Source organism: Chanos chanos, chromosome 7 (genome assembly GCF_902362185.1).
Source record: "Chanos chanos chromosome 7, fChaCha1.1, whole genome shotgun sequence".
NCBI classification, from domain to species: Eukaryota; Metazoa; Chordata; class Actinopteri; order Gonorynchiformes; family Chanidae; genus Chanos; species Chanos chanos.
The window spans coordinates 40853739-40862865 of NC_044501.1; the positions used below are offsets into that span (position 1 = coordinate 40853739).

A 9127-nucleotide genomic window follows, 5' to 3' on the forward strand; every position below is an offset into this window, starting at 1 on the left:
AGCCCGGATTCTGCTTAATACATGTACCACCACTACCACCATGTCTTTGTTTTTTTGTTTTTTTGTATTGATCAAACCTTGTAAATCTGAATTTCAGTTTAAGTCTTGTTTCAAGTTCAAGTTTCAAGTTTAAGTTTATTTAGAGCCCAATATCACTGTTTACAGTCTCAAAGGGCTTTACATGCCCACAGGATTACAACAAAACAGAGCAGGGTGGCACCCCCTGACTTGATCCTCATAGCGGGCAAGAAAAAACTCCTCAAAAAACCCAGACGTTAGGGAAAAATAGGAGAAATCTTGAGAAGGACCACAAAGAGAGGAGACCCCTTCTAGGCCAGCCAGGCGTGCAGTAGGTGCCAGCCCAGAGGGCAATTTACAAAACAACAGAGTGATAATAAATGAGAACACAACTGGTAGGTAGTATGAGGAATGACAAGACAGCATGGGGCTCAGTTGGGGTGGACGGCACAGCTGTAGCAGCGCAGGAGGACACGAAGCCGCAGCAGCCAACGGGATGACGGTGAAGAGGGATGGCATGGAGGGGGGGGAACCTAAGAGAAAGTAGCCACATTCACACCAGACACTCGTGCTCAAACAGATGAGCCACAGCCATGCAGGAGATGAGGGAGGGAAGGAGAGCAATTGGAGTAGCGGCACTTAACAGATGAAATAAGAAAAGTAATTTTATAGATAATTTTGTATTGAAAGTTGCAAGAGTAGTAGCTGAGGAGGGCGCAGGAGGAGCAGGGCCACGTGGGGGAGCAGGGCCAGGGACAGCAGGGCACAAAGTCATTCAGCCGGTCAGGGGAAGGTGCCACATCCAGGAAGCAGGCGCAGACATCGACCACTCACACAAAGAGAAGAGAGCAGGTTAATGACAGCAACTGATCAGGTTAAGATAAGAGCAGAGGAGAGGAGAGGGAGGAGAGAGAGAAGATGAGAGGTATCTAAGCCGGCAGCTATTAAGCTAAACTATGCCAGGAGAGACTACAGCAGAGACTGAGCTATACCGGAAGATTAGTTTGAGACTAAGCTATCATACGACACGGAGAATAAATGAGTCTTAAGTTTGGTTTTAAAGGTAGCAAGACAGTTTGCCTCTTTAATATCTATAGGTAGGCTGTTCCAGAGAAAGGGTGCGCGGTAGGCAAAGGCGCGATGGCCAGCAGACTTCTTTTTAACTTTTGGAACAACTAATAATTTAGCAGCCTGAGAGCGCAGGGTGCGGGGGGGGGCGTAGAGTGTAATTAAATCAGAAAGATAGGCCGGTGCAAGCCCATGGAGAATTTTAAATGTTAATAGGAGGACTTTAAAATCAGCCCTCATGTGAACTGGGAGCCAGTGAAGGGAAGCCAGGACGGGAGTGATGTGATCGAACTTCCTAGTTCGGGTCAGGATTCTGGCAGCAGCATTCTGGACAAGCTGAAGACTTCTGGTGCTAGAGGCGGGCAAGCCAGAGTACAGAACGTTACAGTAGTCGAGGCGAGACGTGACAAATGCATGGACAATGGTTTCTGCATCAGCTAAACATAGTAGGGGCCTAATTTTGGCGATATTGCGGAGATGGTAAAAGGCCGTTTTGGTAGTGTTCTTGATATGAGTGACAAGCGAGAGACTAGAGTCAAAAATCACACCAAGGTTTTTAGCTGTAGAATTTTGCGAGAGAATGCAGTTGTCAAATTTTAATTTAAGATTACTAAAAAGATGCTTATGCACAGGGGGTCCAATGACTAGCATTTCTGTCTTACCTGCGTTAAGCATCAGGAAGTTTGAGGACATCCAATTTTTAATGGCACAGAGACACGCCTCAAGGTTAGCCAATTCAGAGCGGTCACTGTGCTTGATTGGTAAGTAGATCTGAGTATCATCAGCATAACAGTGGAAGTTAATGTGATAGCTACGAATAATGTCTCCAAGAGGGAGCATGTAGATAGAGAAAAGGAGAGGGCCAAGGACCGCCCCCTGAGGGACACCACAGTTAAGCTCTCGATACTCAGATGTCACATTATTGTAGTGGACACACTGCTTTCTCTCTGAGAGATAAGATTTTAACCAAGAGAGCGCCAGGCCACGGATGCCAATTTGATTTTCCAGGCGCTTTAACAATATGGTGTGATCGACTGTGTCGAATGCTGCACTCAGATCGAGAAGAATAAGTAATGAGGTATCACCACCATCCATGGCTAGTAATACATCATTAGTCACTTTAGTTAATGCGGTTTCAGTGGAATGAAAACGCCTAAAGCCTGACTGAAACACTTCAAAGAGGCTGTTGGAGGACATGTATGCGATGAATTGCGCAGCGACAATTTTTTCGAGTATTTTAGAAAGAAACGGGAGATTAGAGATTGGTCTATAATTATTCAAGCTTTCTGGGTCGAGGTTAGGTCTTTTAAGTAGGGGGCTAATCACGGCTGTTTTGAAAGCAGAGGGTAGAACGCCCGACTTAATTGACAAATTTAAAAGGTTGAGGATTGTAGGGCCGAGGATCGAGAAAAGTTCTACGTAAAGTTTAGGAGGTAGGGGATCGAGCAGGGAAGAGGCTGGTTTAGTGGAGTGCACCAGTTTGGAGAGCGCGTCTAGGGAGATAGGCTCAAATTGGGTTAAAGAGTGCACATCCTGATTAGGCTCTGGGGCAGCGATGGGGAGTGTACCGGCGCATTGATTTTGTTGACTGTTTTTAATATCACAACGGATTAAGTCTATTTTTTGTGAGAAAAAATCGACAAAGCCGCATGCGGTAATAGAACTGGATTGAGGGGAGTGATTCTGGGTCAATTTTGATACTGTATCAAATAGAAATCTCGGGTTGTTTTTATTAAGATTAATTATTCTTGAGTAATAGGCGGATTTGGCCGTGGAGAGGGCGCATTTATAGGCTATTAAGCTATCATGCCAGGCGAGGCGGAAGACCTCCAGCTTAGTGGCGCGCCAGTTTCGTTCAAGTCTTCTGCATGCTTGCTTCAATACCCGTGTATCATTATTAAACCAGGGTGTTCTATGTTTACGCCTATTTTTTAGCGTTAATGGTGCTACCGTATCTAAAGCATTGCAGAGGGTACAGTTTATACTGTCTGTCAGATCGTTCAAAGACCCTTGTTGATCATTGAGAGAGCTGAGGGCAGCAGGAAGTAAGTTAGCAAGTGCGGCAGTGGTGGAAGCATTAATGCGGCGGCAGCGACGAACCACGGTGGAGACTACAGGAGGAGAGGGGAGCGTGACCTGGAAGGTGACAAGAAAATGGTCAGATAAGGCAGTGGAATAGGGAGAAACAACCACATGAGAGACGGTTAGGCCGCGAGCTAGAATAAGATCTAAGGTGTTGCCATTGGAATGAGTGGGCTCGCAGACGTATTGGTTGAAGCCAAAAGTGTCTAAAATAGAAGTAAATGCTTTATTAAGAGAATCAGAGCTATCATTGATGTGGATATTAAAATCCCCCATTATAAGGATTTTATCCACCGTAGTTATAATGCTAGAGATCAATTCAGTGAAATCATCGAGAAATTGACTATAGGGCCCAGGGGGCCGATAGATCACTACTATGAGGAAGGGTGAGGTAGAGCAGGATTGTTTCAGAGAGAGCAGCTCAAAGGAGGTAAAATTTGGTGCATTAAAGATGCTAGGCGAGAATTCAGTGTTATAAATTAAGGCTACACCCCCACCTTTCTTCGCTGCTCGAGCAGCATGTGAAAAGGAATAATTGGGGGGTGAGGCTTCATTTAAAGAAAAATAAACATCTGGCTTCAACCAAGTTTCACACAAACCCATCATGTCAAGGCTAAGATCAGTAATAAGGTCGCTGACCAGCAAGGCCTTGTGGGAGAGTGATCTAATATTAATAAAACCGAACTTCAGGGTTGTTGGGCTTACAACGATCGAATCGGAAGAGGGGGTCAGTTGAATAGGAATTAAGTTATTGTGGGAAATAGGCTGTCTAAATCTAGGCCGACGTGGTCTGCGAGGGCGTAAGAGTACGCTAATAGCAAAAGCCAAATTGCTGCTGACAGAGGGATGACCATAGAGCGAGTTATGTTGAGCAACTAAGGCAGAATGAGGACCAGGCTCACAGAGGGAGCTAGTCTCTGCTGAAGCCCCTCCACTAAATGAATAACTAGTCAAATTAATCTTTGCCTTATGCTGGAGGAGAGGAGTCATTGGTTCATGGAACTCAGCAGCCTCAGAGGGGATTTCATTAGCAGGTTCTGTAATCACCTGCGACCTGGCCTGCTCTAGTGGAAGATGTCATAGCTGACTCAGACATCTATCTATGTTACCTGATAAAACAGCAGCGCCATGCCCATTAGGGTGCAGGCCGTCCGCTTTTAGCAAGCCAGGTCGACCCCAGAACGAGGGCCAGTTATCTACAAAATCAAATCCCTGATCTAAACAAAACTGCGCCAGCCAGCGATTCAGTTGCAATAATCTACTATATCTTTCGTCGTTACCCCTAGCTGGTAGAGGGCCAGAGACAATTAATCGATGCCGACACATCTTTCTGGCGAAGTCACAAGTCCTAGCTATGTTGACTTTTGTGACTTCAGATTGCCTCATTCTAATATCGTTGGTGCCGACATGAATAACGATATTGTCATAGCTAGTGTCTGTGTGGTGTGCCTTATCGATACGGCTATTCCTGTTTGCCAGCACCCTAAGGTTAGCTTCTATGTCGGGAGCTCTGGCCCCGGAGAGACAGGTAACAGTCGCTGGCGTTGCTAATCTAATCCCTCGGGTCACTGAGTCCCCTATAACTAAGGTACGGGGCTTGGGGCGGTCGTGGGAGGTGGAGGACCCGGGCCGGCAAGCAGGAGAAACAAGAGTAGCATAGCGATTCACCACCGGCAGCGGTTGTGAGTCGGGCCGTACGGATGACGGCTGGTGTCGGCGTCGGCGAGACCTCCTGCCACTCATGACCGTAACAAACTCCTTTTCCGCCGGCGAAACTGCACTAAAGGGAGAGACTGAGCCGCTAATCGGCTCAGAGGCTAAACTAATGCTATCTGGGGTGCCCGTCGTATCTATAGTAATAAAACTAGGGCTAGCGCTGCCTTGTTCTAGCTGACGGACACGTCTCTCTAGGAGAGACAACTTCTCTACGAGAGCGAGGCAGAGAGAGCAAGACATAGTGGCAGATAAAGAGAGGTAACGTAAACGTGAACTATCAACACATTATTGCTGTGCAAATAAGGTTAGCAAGAATGCTAGGCTGGTGTTAGCACGCTAGCAGCCAAACAGTAGAAAGAATGTGTTGATAGGTAACGTTAACGAAGCAGACACAGAGCGAGATTAAAACAAGCACACAATATTACAAGATTAGAAGCGCAGCACAACGTAAATGTTAGAGACAGACCGTAGAGCAGTGACGAATAATCAGCACAACAGCAGCAGCAGGCTTGCACAGGTACGAACTTGCACAGGTGATTCTAAGCCTGTTTTCCTGTCTGCATGTTTGTATCGCCCTGTTCAAGCACTCTGTATCGTGTTTTTCTTTGTGTGTTCTGCCTCTGCTGTACCCTCCTCTAGCCTGTTTCAAGAAAACCTTCAGGCATTGCACATGGAACCAGCCTCTGTTCCAATTTGTGACCATGTTGATATGTTTGTAAGGTGTGTGTGTGTGTGTGTGTGTGTGTGTGTGTGTGTGTGTGTAAGATGTCTAAGTATGACGTATGGAAAATATGGTGGATGCTGCCACAACCGAGTGCACAGAAATATGAGAAATGAAAGAAAAGTGTATCATGTCTTTGTCCAGTGTACAAAATGACATAAACAGTAACTCATTAGATAACACCAATTCAAAAATAGATCATTTTTCTACATTATTTTCCGTTAGTTGAAAAAAATGTATACAATTTTTGATTTACACACATCATTTTTTTCAAGACGGGTACAAGAGTGTTATCATGAAATATGATTCTTTGTGAAATGGACGGCCCTATCAGCCAACATACTGTCTGGGCTTGTATTTTTCCTAAGGATGTGGCAAATGTCAGCTCACATAGCCAAGCAAAGTAGCCATTCTGTTTCCCAAAACATCACATTTAATGTGCCAGTAAGATTTGGCTCAATCCTAAATTATTTCTCACTGATTGCGAATTAAACAAAGGAAATCTCAAGCTGTTAGGCCAGTTACAAAATAAATGGTGGTGTTTACATTGTAACATTAAAAATGTTGTTACACATACTGTTAAGTATACGATTAAATGTCCAGAATTTGATACCAAAAGCTTTCCAGGAAGAAACAGAACATCCAGTGAATTACAAAAACGATAAAGTTAGTTGTGCATATTTCATCACTATAACAGAGGTTTTCCAGTTCTTTGTTTAAAATTTGCTTGTCTTTCTGTGTTTTAGTGCTGAGTGCTCTCCACTTTGGACAAACCCAAGGTAATGAACATATTATGAATGCTTTTATTTATTTAACACTGTATTTGTCCTGTCTGTGTTAAACTTCACTCACATGACTGACATTCAGTCCTGCTCATCATTTATGACTCACAGTCTGTAATGGAGGTGAGGGGGATGGCAGGGGCACAGTGGTGCAGTGGCTAGCTGCCAGGGTACTTTCTGTGTAGAGTTTGCCTGTTCTCCCAGTGTCTGCATGGGTTTCCTCCGGTTTCCTCCCACAGTCTAAAGACATGCAGGTTAGGCGAACTGGAGACACTAAATTGCCCCCAGGTGTGAATGTGGGTGTGTGACTGTATTTGTCTGTGTGTCTGCCCTGCCACGGACTGGCGACCTGTCCAAGTGTTTCAAGTGCCACCCAAACCCTAGTTAGGAGGAGCTGCTTTGAAAATGAGGTAGTGAGAGTGAGTGAGCCTGTAATAGGAACGATGTATTATCACAAAATGCACACTCACTGTTCGACATTAACTTTTATACACACAAAGAAAGAAGATCAGCATGTGCTGGCTGATGGTGTTTTGAAAAAAAAAAAAAGCACACATCCATCACTTTTTCATTCAGAGAGATGTGTGTTTGTGTTAACAGGGAAACCCAGAGCTCATCTAACTCTGGAGCATCAAGACAGTGAGATCTATAAAGGAGAGACTGTCACTCTCAGATGTGACATACATGAGGGAGGAGTCAGTCAGTGGTATTACCTATGGTACAAGGATGGTGTCTCTATCACACATAACTATATTGAGAATAAAGAACTCTCAGTCAAGGTGTACTACAGTGCCAAATTCAGTTGCATTGGAATACGAAAAGGTGATCAACTGAAAACAGAGACGAGTGATGCTGTAACTTACCTGGCAGGGGAGACACCATGATCACGAAGGTGGTTCACCCAGGGTGAGGGTTAGCCATTGCACTTGGGCTATGCTGACCCCTGCGAATTCCCCAAATGCAGGAATCTCGACTGCATAATTTGTGATAGTGGGGGGACTGCTTTCGCGCTCCTCTTTTTTTTTTTTTTTTTTTGTGTTGTTGTTGTTGTTGTGGTGTCCTCGTTAGTATAGCGGTGAGTATCTGTCACGCGGGAGACCGGGGTTCGATTCCCCGACAGGGAGCAGCGGAATCTTTACGGGCAGCCGTGGTCTAAAGGGTAGAGAACTGGGCTTGTGACTGGAGGGTTGCCGGTTCGATTCCCAGGCCTATCATTCGCGGCTGTGTGCCTTTGAGCAAGGCACTTAACCCCAATGCTCCCCGGGCGCTTACCGAGGCTGCCCACTGCTCCTGCGTCTGGTGTGTGTTCACTACTGGTGTGTTGGATGGGTTAAATGCAGAGGACAAATTCATTGATAACGGTTCACAGTGTGTGTGCAATCACTGAAACTTAAACTTAACAGTGACAGTGTTGGTTGAGTCTGTTCTTCATTTCTACACTGTTAAGGTTTGTCATCATTAAGTGTCAGGCAGGATACATATGTGAGGATACAGAGAAGACAAAATAAGACAGACAGGGCTCACAAAACAAAAGTTATATATATATATATGTGTGTGTGTGTGTGTGTGTGTGTGTGTATGTATGTATGTATACAGTGAACACATTTAAAACAATATGTTGAGGACTTTCTTCTTTTACACGTTTACATAGGCCAACCTCGCACAAAGCTCACTGTTGAACCAGGAATTTATGTGTACACTGGAGAGACAGTCAGTCTGAAGTGTGTGATAGAGTCTGGGAGGAACTGGAGATATAAGTGGTATAAAGGCAGCACTCAGACTGCAGTGTCTCAGTCTAATGCTTACACTATAATTGGAGACACATTCACCATCAGAGCAGTTGCTGTGAGTGATCAGGATAATTACTGGTGTTGGGGAGAAAGACCCAGTGGACAGGTGAACTCACATGCAAGCAATTCTGTTTTTCTGTATGTTCAAGGTAAGCAATTTATGTTATTAAAAAAATAAATAAATAAATAAATAAAATGTTTTTAAACTCAGACAACTCTTTTTGTGCATATGTCATGCTGTGCAGATGATTAACATGTTAGATAGGAAAGAATCCTTTCGTAGATTTAACGGTGTCTATCAAAATTAAAACAGATTACAAAATATTCTTTCTCTTTTGTTACCGTCCACAGATTTACCCTCAGCTACACTAAGTGTACAGCCAGCATATCCTGTGTACAGTGGAGAGACAGTCAGTCTGAAGTGTGTGATAGAGTCTGGGAGGAACTGGAGATATAAGTGGTATAAAGGCAGCACTCAGACTGCAGTGTCTTCATCCAATCAGAACACATTCACTGTCAGTGAATCAGCAGATCAAGATCAGTACTGGTGTCAGGGAGAGAGTGATGACAGACCCACATCCTCACAAAGGAGTAATACAATCACTCTGAATGTCAGAGGTGAGTGATTAATGTGATACAGCCTTAAAGAGCATGATGATATTTCTGATAATGTCTGTTGCAATTTTGCAAATTTTGTAAATATCTAGCGGAGACTGCATTTCTGTTTATGTGTTAGCATAATTCCATGTAGATGCTCTGAAACCAAAGCAGAGGGTGTGGAGAGACATAGTTTCTCTCAAAATGACAATGTCTAGTAAATATTTTATTCTCTTAATATAAATTTGAATAACTAAGCAAAAACAGCAACTGCCACTTTAGAATGAATGTTGGTTTAATCTGGTTGTGTGAGAATATACTTCAGAAACCTGTTCAAAAGGGACTCCACTTTC

The 9127-nt window shown here is 44.2% G+C and overlaps 1 non-coding gene across 1 annotated transcript; it reads left to right on the forward strand.

The window, feature by feature from the left end:
• Window positions 1-7242: 7242 nt before the first annotated feature.
• LOC115817730 (U1 spliceosomal RNA) lies at window positions 7243-7407 on the forward strand. Its single transcript, XR_004025518.1, has one exon. It is a non-coding gene; the product is annotated as a U1 spliceosomal RNA (small nuclear RNA).
• The last annotated feature ends 1720 nt before the right edge of the window (window positions 7408-9127 follow it).